Source organism: Betta splendens, chromosome 19 (assembly GCF_900634795.4).
Source record: "Betta splendens chromosome 19, fBetSpl5.4, whole genome shotgun sequence".
NCBI classification, from domain to species: domain Eukaryota; kingdom Metazoa; phylum Chordata; class Actinopteri; order Anabantiformes; family Osphronemidae; genus Betta; species Betta splendens.
In genome coordinates, this window is record NC_040898.2 from 14,673,723 (window position 1) to 14,685,792 (window position 12,070).

Below are 12,070 nucleotides of genomic sequence, written 5' to 3' on the forward strand. Positions count from 1 at the left end.
GCAGCAGCGCTCTGTTTCTGCACCAGTCCGTCCCGGTGCGTTAAACAACAGCTACCTGCTGTCTACCCAGCGCCGCTCCCCTCTCAGCAGGGGGCTGGATCTGGCAGCGAGCCCTTCTCCTCGGCTCTGACCTTTGCTGGAGAGTCCTGATTTCAGGCATTAGCGCCGTTCTGAGTGCAGCAGCTCATCATGAAAGTTCACGCTGCCTGCACGTGCGCCCGCTTCATTCACATTCATGCCTGAACGTGAGGAGGCAAAGCAAACGGAGCGATTATCAGCTGGGGAAAAACGATTGTAGGAAAACACAAGTTTACATATTGACACGGAATTGATTGGGCGTCACTCGACCTCATGGCCGGTTTGGACCGGAGGATAATGGCTCAGGCTCCGGGCAGCTGTGTCGATGCGGTCGATGCTAAACACGTAGCACTGGATGAAGCGACTGGACCTAAACATCTGTACATCTGTTTACCTCCTACCTGCAAGAGAACTCTACAAGCTGTAACCTAATGGCCTTAATTAAACACGACCCCCCACTGTGACATTTACCATGTGCACAGAATGTAAACGTATCAGTTCTGATTCTGATTTCAAAATGTCAGCCGGTCAACGGACACACAATCCTGTGGTTGCTCCACTTTGTATTTCCAGCATAAACAAACCTTGCAGTGAGCTGAGCAGGAGACGGAGGCAGCAACAGCGTCGGCCTGACGTGAGCCGGGCCCGCGTGTTGTCCAGGTGACCCAGCTCTGGCGCTGCCTGTTCTAATGATGGGCTTTGCTTTGGGCTCTGAAGGCGCCGGCAGCCGCCGTGCCCCACGCGACCTCCCCTCTCTCTCCCACAGACACATCTGTGCAGAAGGATGAAGTCCAGGTTGGAGGTGGCATCTGGAGCGTTAATGCGCTGCTCGCGCAGCATTCCACCGCGGGCTGAGGAGCATTTGTCTTCAAAGCGTCTGCAAACAGCCGCTGTGCTGAACTTAATCAGCGACGCTGCTCACAATGAAGGGACAATAAAACAGCGTTCAAACGGGGCGGGGATCACGGCGGCCACGGGTCACCGCCATTCCTCAAAGCAACGTCCCACCTCCATCTCCTCCTGATGAATGAATGAATGTGACGATGCTGGACGCGCGGGACGGACGAGCAGGTGAGGCTGCAGCATCCGTCCTCGTTTGTCTCTGCAGACAAGAACGCGGCGCTCACGAGCGGGATGCGAGGAGACAGCGAGCTCTGCTCGTTCCCTCCACCCTGCGCTTTGTGCTACTCAGACGCACGCTGGAGTCCAAGGCTGGAGTCAGCATTAAGTGCATTTGACAAATGGGTCCCTATAGAGGCCTGTAGGTGTCCAAAGCCAAAGTGGTCGTACATTAGGGGCTCGGTTTGTCGTCCTTTCTTACGACGCCGCTCCCTCCTGCTCACACACACACACACACACACACACACACACACACACACACACACACACACACACACACACACACACACACACACACACACACACACACACACACACACACACACACACGCCGTGGCTGCTGCCAGCAAGGCTTATGCCTCGTCAGTAAACAGTCGACCGTCCTTGTCGGCTAAATGTTTATGCAGGTGGCCGCGGTCCTGGTGAAGCTTTCAGAGGGAGCTGGCTCAGTAGATAAGACGGGAGATGAAAGAGGAGCACAGTGATAAAGAATGACACCAAGCCACCGAAGAATAATTACGCAGAGAAAAACAGAGTGAAAGTGGGTTATTTAAAGTGGCCACAGGGAGATTAGCAGAGTGGGTCTCTCAGACTGGTGGCCTCCTGCCACGAGCGGAGACTGATACACATCTGCTCACACACACACATCTCATCAGGACAGACAGTAAAACAAGGCAGAGAACGCGCAGCAAGGTCAACACACAGCGGAGGCGTTTTGGATGACGGGGCAGAAAATAGGAATAAATTAGTGCGGACGCTTGGCACATAAACAATGAGTGTCCTCCGTCAGTCTGTCAGTGGCTTTTTAATGCTCTTCGTCATCGAACGTCCCGTGACTATCTCTCCCCCGTCCATCTCGCCATCCAACAACCATGACGCTTTCCTCGGGCCTCCCACACATTTCTCAGACTCGGCCATCTTCCCCTAGAAAGCCGAGCTGTCTGAGCCTCCGCTCCAGGTTGTGGCTGTTGCAAATCCATTACATCAGATAAAAGAGGGGACAGGAATGTGATGCTGCTTTAGATCCCTGTGGGGTTGACAGAGGAACAGATGAAAAATGGAGGATTACTCCACTCTCTCCTTATTAAGTCTCCACAGAAGGAGCCATATGTCCTGTCGTCGACTCTTAGCGTAATCTGATTGAAAGGTGGTGGGAGTGGAGACATCGCGGGGGGTAAATGTCCCCAAATTGACCCCCTCCTCGGCCCCGAGGTCAACAACAAAGCAACATGAGGGGCGTGGCCCGGTGCCAGGTCGCTGGGGCGGATTTCTGGCCACTGAGCCAAGTAGTAAATGCTCTGTTTGAATAATGGCACTTATTCTTCTTCACTCCAAGCTTCTCCGCTTTAGGCTGCTTGTAATTTCCTCTTTTATCAGTGGCTGAGCTCCCACGTCTGAGGGTTCAGGCTGCATCTCTGTGCACTGAAAGCAAAGTGAAAGCAGATGTAAATCACAGTTCCTTTGGCGGTTTGTCCCTTTGTCCCAGTTTCGCGCTCCCCAGCAGACACGCTGTTTAAGGAGGAGGGCGAGGAGATGGAATGATGCAGTCAGGCTGCGGGAGCACTTCTGCCTTTGACTCGGAGCGTGAGGAGGAGAGGCAGATGCAGCAGCTCCTCTCTCTGAATGAACTCCAGCAAAGCGGAGCCTGTCGCTGGAGGATGCAAAGCAAAGTTCACCTGCCACCGTTACGCTAGCACACAGCGACTCACAGCCGCCGTCGCAAACAACCCGAGCTAATGGGACCAGTGTACAACCTGGAACAACATGGGAGAGAGAGGGGTGATCAAGAGCCTGGTGGAGACCCGATCCTCACCCCCTGATAAAAAGGGCCTGGAGACTCTGCTTTCAGTATTTGTTTCCACTAACAGCGGAACTTTAAAGGTGCTGCTGACCGTATTTATGCACAACTATTGTTATTGTAGCATGAGGCACTTTGAATAGCATTAACATTAGTGCATTTCCCTGCTTTATTACGATTTACTGAGCTTTTATTCCTCTTTTCCTGTTACACGGCTCAGCAGAGGAAAACATAGTATGAGCTCTGCTTTATTGGTTTGAAATGGGGGGAAAACAAAAAATGGCTTTGACCAAGACACCGGTGAAATATTTATGTCCACACAGCAGAACCAGAGCCTGCGGTGTCCAACAGCCAGGGGTCTGGGCCAAGCTGAGAGAGCAAATCATAAGGTTGAAGAGACCTGATAGAGGTGAGCGAACGCCTGGAACACAGGGCAGCAGCAGAGGTCAGAGGTCGTCCACAGAACAAGCATGAGCCCTGACATATGCTCCAGATATTAAGAGTATCAGTAAAGTGAAGGAAGTAGGTCACTGCAGTGATAAATCCGCCATTCCAATATAGGAATAAATGTGTTCATTACCTGTTTATGTATCCATCCGTCAGCGGCAGCAGAACGAGAACAAGGAAAAAAAACAGCCATTAGGATAATCAGAACACATCCATTCATCAAAACGCTATCGTTTGGGAATAAAAGCAGACAATCTTCTCAATAAATCACCAGCACTCTATTTTCCTAGCAATCAGCACGTCGGGCATCTTAGCAGTCAAGGACCCGTGCTTTTAAAGCCCCTATTTTCTGGGTTACATTGGGATGACGCGTGTTCTCCTCCCTCACGCAGCCGTTTACTAACACTAACTAACTATGGATGCGCTTCAGGACACTTTTACCCAGCGTTTCATCTCAGCGTGGGACCGGGTTTGGATTCCCAGAAAGCCGGAGACCGGCAGCAGCCGCATTAGTCTGAACTACAGGTGTGAAAGCGCGAGTCGGTGCAGAAGTCCCGGTTTGAAACGCCGCATTCACCGAGGACTGCGACTGCGGATTAAACCACAATGAACGTCGTTGCTGCAGCAGTGAATCCTGACGCGTAGACGTTGGTTCTACGCGACAAGCTGCACGTTGGTTTCATTGTCGCGACAACACGGATACTAAACATCCTGGCACATTATGTGCTCAGCAATAAAGGATGTTTGGAGTGCGGGTGGAGCGTGCTTCGTAGGCCGCTTTCTTAGCTTAGCAGACCTTGAAATGGAAGGCATTGATATTCCAATAGCCTCCCACTGTGTTCCAGGCCAACAAGGTGTAAAGCAACCCATCAAGTGAGGACTGCAACACTTTGGACCACCTCACACTGTGAATAACAATCTCTGCAGCCTGGAAAAAAGGAAATTCTGTGTTCCAGGGGCCATAAAACGCTCCAAGTCTTTGTTCCGTCTGCGCTTATCCTCACCTCTTGGTGAAGCACTCTCTCTACATGCCATTAACTCTCCTCCTCACTCTCTTTACTGTCTTCAGATCCAGCAGTTCACCTGACTGGCTAACGCGGTGCATTCGGCTTGTCCAGGTCAGGCGGCGTCCTTCACAGATCAGATGCCCTCCAGATATCAGACACGGCTGCTGCTGAGGCAGCGCTCGGATAGCTGCTGGAACAAGCCCAGCTAATATCAGCTAATATCAGATGGATCGAATCCCTGACGAGCTGGCAACCGCCTGCGACGACATCAACAAGGATGAATATATTTAGATCTTCGATTGTTGGTCGAACAAACACAGGGCAGTTTACTGTAGCTGCACTTTGAACATTGATGGACGTGACAAAGACTTTGCTTTTCCACAGGGGGAGAAGACCGATGTGCTTTCTTATCTGGCTCCCACTCTGCACTGGACATTACACAGACACACAAACACGCCCGCCTTCCAGTCATCATTATCTTTCCAGACCTAATACGTGCAGGTGTTGTGAATTATCTGTGAAGCAGCTTTAGATGAGCTGTTGTGATTTTCTCCTCAGCTCTCCAGACTCAGACCTTCTGCTTCTGGCTGCCGGCCAGCGTCTGCGTGTTCATCTATATATGGTGCTGTGTTTGTGGGCCTGTCATGCCTGCGCAGCCATGAGGGACGGAGGCAGCAGCTCTCCAACTGATAACAAGACAATCTGCTACGATGGATGGAAGGACAAACACAGGGCCGCAGTACAAAGAGCAGGCAGGAAGGAAAGGAAGGAGTTAAGCTGGGAGCTGCTCCTCGCACCCACTGCCTCTGCTCCGCCAGGACGGACCGACCCGTCTATGCTGCTCTCCGACTGGGTACTTTCTCTCTGCATCCAATTTCCTCTCTCTGTTTCTGATGGCCTCTCTTTTTTTCTTCATTTCGTCTCTTTCGCTCCTCTCGCTCTCCCTCTGAAGGACAATTGGTCTCATTCAATATGAGGAACTGAAGGCAAATCAAACTATGCAGCATAAGTGGCTGTGGGGAGGGAGAAGGGAGGACGAGATGCAAAGGGAATTGAAATCGACTGGCACTCAATGTCAGAATGCCAATCGAGATCAGTGTCATGGCGTATGGGAAATGAAAGCTGCTTTAATAAGGGCACAACTCTATTCATAGGAACAAATACACACACACAGGGGCAGGAACAGAACGTGCAGCCTCCCGGTCCAGACCGGCACCGGGCTGCACACCGGCCGTGTTTGCTGACATGCAGAACAGAGGGGGGCGGCTGTAATCGAGCGCTTACAGCCGTGGGGGGGAGGGTTAAGTGAGGCGTCACTTCGTGTGATCACGGGGGAAATTCAATTAATGTTGTGAAGGTTGCCGACAGAGATGAAGCCACAGGACCAGCGAGTCCATTAAAGGAGCAATTAACGCCGGCATTTAGGCGGCGCATAGGTCGACCTCAGCGTGGAGCGTATCTACAAGGTGAAAAGTTACGGTAGGTGTTTTTAACTGCTACTGTACACACACGCAGGCCTCCGCCACCGTCACTGGGATGTGATGATTCCGTCCAAGCTCGCTGTGGGTCCGTGAATGGGATGTGATGATTCCGTCCACGCTCGCTGTGGGTCCGTGAATGGGATGTGAAGATTCCGTCCACGCTCGCCGTGGGTCCATGAATGGGATGTGATGATTCCGTCCACGCTCGCTGTGGGTCGTCACTGTCTGACCACTGCTGCATGTCACCATTGGCCAGACAGACACCAAAGGTTCCCCTCCATGAAGAGCTGTAACTACATTTCATGCCCTAAGTGACTCATCCCTGTAAAGAGTTATGTATTTTCAATACTCCCTTTATGGGCCAGGGTTTGGTGGGTTGGGGAATGTGGCTTGAAAGGCGAGGCAGCTATTGCTCTTGGATGACACTGCAGAGCTGCTGCCGGTCAAGGCCGAAGCACCTGATGTGTCTGTCCGGAGCAGAATGGCTCCCTAAAGGTAAAAGCACTTACAGGGGCCGCGGCGATTAGGCTTCATTTTATAACAGTGTTCCACGGAGCGCCGGCCTGGGCCTGGACCAGATTTATCTGCCTGGGGGACGGAGTCTGTATGAAGTAATGAAATGGCAGCCTCGTGGGAGACACAAATCCTATGCTGTCGGTATTCCCAAGTGTTCCAGGCCGAATCAAAGGCTGCGGCCTGGCAGGCAGGGCTCAGGCGCTGACAGCCGACAGCCTGACTAAAGGTTTTCACAAGCCAAGCTGGTGGAAAGAAAAGCTCGGGTCTTCAACCCGAAGCCAGAGACATGCTTCACTCTGTGTTTGTCTGAATCACACTGAAAAGCCACCAGATCTAATTTAGGCCGGTGGTATAGAAACAGCACGTTCCCGTTAGGTAGCAACATCTGCCTGTACCTGCACATGTGGGGCACGTGTTCGGTTCAGCAGCTGCTGAACTGACTCACTCGCTTTAAATACTTTAAAATCATCTTCTGCAAAGTTGGTTGCTTTAATTCAAGCCGGGAGCTGAGTGAAATGTGCCGGTGCTGAAGGCAGAGATGATGTATGAATGAGAACATATATTGGGCTTTTGTGTAAAAAAAGTTCAGCAGTAATTACTTCTTGACATTTACAGCTCAACCGGTGTGTTATTCGGGGATGCATCAGCCCGGATGAAGATCTCTGCGTCCTCTGTGTTGCATTAGCTATGCAAGGACACATTACGCTGCACACACTCGGCATTTCACCAACACAATGCTCGCGCCCGACGAGTGTCTGAGGACGTATTCACCTGTCGCGCCGCGGTGCAGGGGTCAGACGCTGAATGGTTAACTTCACAGGGTGGAACTAATAGAACTACCTGCAGACTCTTAAATGTCATAACTGTAATTAGCCGCATAAAAGGGGCTCAAGTCACGGCGGCACCACGCGGCGGCTTCGTGAGGAGCGGAGGAGGAAGCGGCGAAGGACGGCCGAGGCAGACGTGCTTCACAAAGACTCTCTTTCTCTCTGCATTCAACGCTCGAGTCTCGGAGAAACGGGGTCGCTGCGAGGTGTCCACTGCGACGCGACTGAGCGGCAACTGGGGAATGAGAGAGAAAAGAGATGGAGGCGAACTGAATGACGGTCAATATGCTTTTTGACAAGGTCACTGGCTATGAGGGAAAAGAAGCACTGGCAGGAAGAGGGAGGATAAATTATAGACATTTCTGAAGCTAACTGTCAAATGTGAAAATGTCACCAATGCTATAAAAGAGGCGCATGGTGGGACTGGTTCTGTTCGGCGTCTGCAGCAAACAGGAAACCAGCTTTGCTGTACTCCTCCAGGACTGGGAGCGGCCCTGCACTCCCGGCTCCATTTTCCAACACTTGCATTGATTTTCTTAGTCTAATGTGGCACTTGGTGGAAAAGGCTGCCGTAACGTGAGCTGGGGACGCGCTCCGTGGGCCCATCCGTGCAGCAGCAGTCTCAGGCCGGCCCGGCCCGGCCCGACCCGGCGTGAGCGGCGGCTAAAAATAGCTCTCTGCTATCGATAGGATGAGCCGGCAACTGTGTCACCATGAGCTGGGCTCAAAGCTGTGACAACATGAAAGCCTGGAATTCATCAGAGAACCAGTATCGCGGGCTGAGACGCTGACTCAGTGCAGGTCAATAGTAATTTCATCAGAAGGCGAAGGTCCAGAAACATACTCGCATGAAGGTTTAAGACAAGTGGCCCGGCCTGATGCTAAGCTACATCAGCGTAAACACGAGGACAGACGAGTCATTCTTTGCTCAAACGAGCCTGAAATTCCTCATGATTTATCCATTGTGAACTTAATTATATTTTACAAGGGATGAAGCTCCCCGTTAACCGCCTTCCTGCCACACGACGGGGAAATATTTAGCCTGCCAAGTGCAACGCGTTCCGGATGCACGGGCTTCATCTAATATTTGAAGTTATAACAAATTAATTTCAATAACGTGGGCGCAGGCTGGCTCCTCTTCCAGGCGACAGTGGAACTGATTGGAAATTTTGCATTATCTTCATCACTAGCCAGGACGGAGCGACACAGGAGACGGCGGAGGCTGGAAAAACACGCGCAGGAGGCCAGAGACGGATGGAGGTGGAGCCTTTTACTGGAGCGAGCGCAGAGGAAACCAGCACGGCGGTGAGTCTGAGCCGAACGGCGGTGAGTCTGAGCCGAACGGCGGTGAGTCTGAGCCGAACGGCGGTGAGTCTGAGCCGAACGTCGTCAGTCTGAGCCGAACGGTGGTGAGTCTGAGCCGAACGGCGGTGAGTCTGAGCCGAACGGCGGTGAGTCTGAGCCGAACGTCGTGAGACGGAGCCGAACGGCGGTGAGTCTGAGCTGAACGGCGGTGAGTCTGAGCCGAACGTCGTCAGTCTGAGCCGAACGTCGTCAGTCTGAGCCGAACGGTGGTGAGTCTGAGCCGAACGGCGGTGAGTCTGAGCCGAACGGCGGTGAGTCTGAGCCGAACGTCGTGAGACGGAGCCGAACGGTGGTGAGTCTGAGCCGAACGGCAGTGAGTCTGAGCCGAACGTCGTGAGACGGAGCCGAACGGTGGTGAGTCTGAGCTGAACGGCGGTGAGTCTGAGCCGAACGGCGGTGAGTCTGAGCCGAACGTCGTGAGACGGAGCCGAACGGTGGTGAGTCTGAGCCGAACGGCGGTGAGTCTGAGCCGAACGTCGTGAGACGGAGCCGAACGGTGGTGAGTCTGAGCCGAACGGCGGTGAGTCTGAGCTGAACGGCGGTGAGTCTGAGCCGAACGGCGGTGAGTCTGAGCCGAACGTCGTGAGACGGAGCCGAACGGTGGTGAGTCTGAGCCGAACGGCGGTGAGTCTGAGCCGAACGTTGTCAGTCACATCGACGGTCCTGCTGTGCGCCGCCCAACGATCTCGCTTACTGTCGGACTGCATTGATTTCCAATCAGGATTTAAATGCAGGCTCCATCGGTCCGTCGGAGCGCCACCGACCAGGCCTCGCTGCCGTCTATGAGCTGTGAATAAACGCTATGGATTTATTTAGTGTATTTCCTCATCCGAGCTGAAAGCTGACCTTTTGTTGTCTTACACGAGCGCCCGAGGCGGAACACGGCTTTAAAGAGGAGGAAACAGCAGCCAGACGAGCCTGGTTCAGGCTTTAGGTGGGTCTGAACCAGAAACCACAGGCCGTGGTCCCATCATGCTGTTCAGCTTTGGGTCGCGTGTTGGTTTACACATCTCGGCTGTTACACTTCATTTCGTGCCTGTGTGATGTTCTGTTGTTGCTGCTGTTCATCGCCTCTGCATTGTTCTCCACATGCTGTTCCATTACACTTCATACATATTTCTTGCAGGTGCACAAAGGCCCGAAGGATTCCATTCATCCTCAGAGGAGGTGCCAGGAGCGCTGGAGGCCTCCAGGACCAGGGCTTTGGGCTAAGCTGGTTACACAACCACGCTATTGTTCCTTAAGTGTTAATGACATCATCACAAGCTGCCCAGTCTGTGCAGGATTACAGCACAGCATGTCCACACAGCTTAGCGTTACGGTGAAGCTGACAGAGCTGATGTATGGATCAGTAACACGCATGCACGCGGCGCAGACCTGCACAACCTGGCAGCCCGTCGCTAATTAATTAGAAAAAGCGATCAATTTCCCAATGACACAGCGTTTGTGTGTGTGTGTGTGTGTGTGTGTGTGTGTGTGTGTGTGTGTGTGTGTGTGTGTGTGTGTTGTTTACATTTGCTGGGCCGTGTGTTATCTGGAGCAGCCACTCGGCTTGTCCATGTTTGGTCCTGTTCGATGCACTGTGTTCTGTCCATACACCCCCCCACACTCACACTCGTGGCTTTTTACCATCCGGTTCCCCCTCGAACAAAGCGGATCATTGCTCAGAGCGCGGCGGCGGCGGCTGGGAGGTCTAGCCACTGAGGTATTTTAATGAGCTTCCATGACGTCTGTTTCTAACGGCCTCTCTCGTGTCGAGCGTTTACACGACCCCACACAACAGCTGCACTGATCACACTTCCATAAACTCGACCAAGTGCTCTCAGGGCAGTAAAGTGATGCATACCTCTAGGTACGCAGATACGCCGTGGAGGGGGTCGCTGGTGGGAATGTGAGCAAGTCTCAGGAGAAGAGGCCTGGGGTTAAGCCAGGAGAGAAGTCACGGAGGAGGGAGGAGAGAAAACACAAAGCCCTTAATTACACAGAACAGGCATCGCAGCCAACGCAGGCGGCCCAGAGGTAATGGCATCCAGATGAGGGAAATATAGCATTTCCTGACAAAATGGCTTCAAGATGGGGGACAGCGCTACCGTCCGACTTCTGAAGAGCTGATGGGGATAAGCCTGGAATCTAGGGGGGTTCTGGGTAGGGGGCATCAAGTGAGGAGTCTGGGACCAGTCTGGGACCGGTCTGGGACTGGTCTGGGACCGGTCTGGGACCGGTCTGGGACTGGTCTGGGACGGCCTGGGACCAGTCTGGGACCAGTCTGGGACCGGTCAGGGACTGTCTGGGACCGGTCAGGGACTGTCTGGGAGCAGTCTGTGACAGGTCTAGGACTGGTCTGTGACCGGTCTGGAACCGGTCTGGGACCGATCTGGGACCGGTCAGGGACTGTCTGGAACCGGTCTGGGACTGGTCTGGGACTGGTCTGGGACTGGTCTGGGACCGGTCTGGGACCGGTCTGGGACTGTCTGGGACCGATCTGGGACCGGTCAGGGACTGTCTGGGACTGGTTTGGGACCGGTCTGGGACCGGGCCTAAGCAGGAGGAGGACACGCTTCCCAGGCCTCAGTAGTCGAGGGTCGAGGCTGTGATTGAGTGGCGACGGCAGACACAGAGGAGGCGCGAGTCACCTGCCTCCTGCTGCTGGATGCTCCTCTCCTGTCTGCTGCTGCTTCGCCTTCGCCCGTAACCCATTTTGCCAGGTGACATTTCCAGCGAAAGCGCAGATGCAACCGAGGCAGCTCCTCTGTGGAATCGAAACTCCCTTCACGATGAATTTAACTTTTAAAGTAGACGTTCTTCCACGCTCCATTTCTTCTGTCTCTCCCAGGTTTGTACGAGTGATAAGAATAAATAGTGGGACTGAAGGGAGACGAGCAAACACACCGGAGACTACTTTAACTATAAAGTTTCACTTTTTCTTTCCCATTTCAGGTAAACCTTCTCCCTCGGCAGCTCGTTCCGCCGTTTGTTCTCCACCGGCGTTTCCAGAAACAGTCTCTTGATGATGTTGAAGGCAGAAATGCGGCGTTTTAAAGAAACGACAGCCCGGACGGGTTTGATGCAACAGTTTCAGCCTAGATGGTCAAGGTTAATTAAAACACAAAGGCAACAACAAGCCCGAACACGTGCTTTAGGACTGTACACGTGTGAGACGGGAGTTTCAGAAGGCTGAAACAAAGTGTGGCACAGATGGAGCACCACATGCTGAGCTCTGGGAGGAGAAGACATGAAACGGCAAGGACAGCGACGCGCACAAAAGCAAGAGGGAAGGAACAGAGAGGGGTGGGAGGTATCTGAAGCCAAGTCCAACTCTCTGGGGTGGGGGAGGGGCGGCGGCATTAAATAAGTGATAAATATTCAACAGAAGGCGAGCAGGCACTCAGGAGACACCTTGACAGCCCAAACAAATACTTAGTGAGCGCACAG

General features: G+C 53.0%; 1 protein-coding gene across 6 annotated transcripts in view; it reads right to left on the minus strand.

Annotated features, from left to right (window-relative positions):
* The window catches only part of sdk2b (sidekick cell adhesion molecule 2b), a 137,896-nt gene that overhangs the window by 69,429 nt on the left and 56,397 nt on the right, over nt 1–12,070 (minus strand). Inside the window, exon 1 of one of the 6 annotated variants that reach the window (XM_055504253.1) lies at nt 3,576–3,596. The exons of the other annotated variants lie outside the window; for them this stretch is intronic. The gene's annotated coding sequence lies outside the window, so the exon portion shown is untranslated. Of the gene's footprint in view, nt 1–3,575; nt 3,597–12,070 lie in introns of those variants that run through there. 6 annotated transcript variants of the gene reach the window in all.